Below are 1,263 nucleotides of genomic sequence, written 5' to 3'. Positions count from 1 at the left end.
TATATATATATATATATATATATATATCTATATATATTCGAAAAGATTCGTCAAGCTAAATAAAAGCATGGCTGCCTGCTGAGCATTCCTAATCTTGTGGGCTCGTAAGTGCTGGTGTCACATAAAAAGCACCCATACTGGTGTTGCGTAAAAGCAGCCAGTACACTCTGTGAAGTGGTTGGTGTTAGGAAGGTCGTCCAACTGCAGAAACCATGTCAAAAACAGACATGGTGCCTAAACAGCCTTTCAGCTGGTCACCTTCACTCAAACCATCCAACCTATGCCAGCATGGAAAATGGACATTAAATGATGATGATGATATTCGACAATTTTGAATCACTCTTTAACAAGTTTAAACTATGTTAATTTAAACTACTTTTAATGAATTTATACCGTAATTATATAAACTGATTTTAACAAGTGTAAACTGGCTTTAACAGGTTTAAACTCTTGTGATTTGGATTAGATTATTTAACAAGTTTAAACTGTGTTGATTTAAACTGGTTTTTACCAGCTTAAACTGGTGTTAGCAGGGTTAAACTGTGACAATTTCAACTGGTTTTAACAAGTTAAAACTGAAATGATTTAAACTGAATAGTTTAAACTAGTTTTAACAAGTTTAAATTGTGACAATTTGAATTGGTTTTAACAAGTTGAAACTGGGACAATTTTAAACTCATTGACTTAAGATTCAGGCTACAAAAATATATAGAACTGCTTCTAACTGGTTTAAACTGGCAATGATTTAAATGATCTCATTGGAATTTATCAAAACTATTTCACACTTATCTCTCCATGCTCACATAAGTGGAGAGGGTGTTTACATCGTGATAATTTTTTTTTCCACATCTTGATGTCCTTCCTCTTGCAGACCACTTAAACGTGAAGTAGGCGGAAGGACTTCTTTCTTTTAGTCAGAGAAACCGAAACAAGCAGAGCTATATGCACATATTGCTGAAAGGCACACAAAAATCACAGTATGTGTGTGTGTGTGTATATATATATATATATATATATAACTTTTATAAGGAATATTCTAAAAGAATATGTAACTGAACTTATATTGAGTGCTCTATTATTTTGAGCAAATAAATATATATATATATATGTGTGTTTTTATATTATTAATAAATTCATAAAATTATCAATAATATTCGCAGGAAATCAATATTTAATATTTCGAAAGATATATATCCAATATGACATGGTAATATAATAAATTTAAAATTTAAAATATACGAAATATAAATATAAATATATATG

Source organism: Octopus bimaculoides, chromosome 21 (genome assembly GCF_001194135.2).
Source record: "Octopus bimaculoides isolate UCB-OBI-ISO-001 chromosome 21, ASM119413v2, whole genome shotgun sequence".
NCBI classification, from domain to species: Eukaryota; Metazoa; Mollusca; class Cephalopoda; order Octopoda; family Octopodidae; genus Octopus; species Octopus bimaculoides.
The sequence above is the reverse complement of the archived record's forward strand: the minus strand, read 5'-3'. Positions refer to the sequence as shown.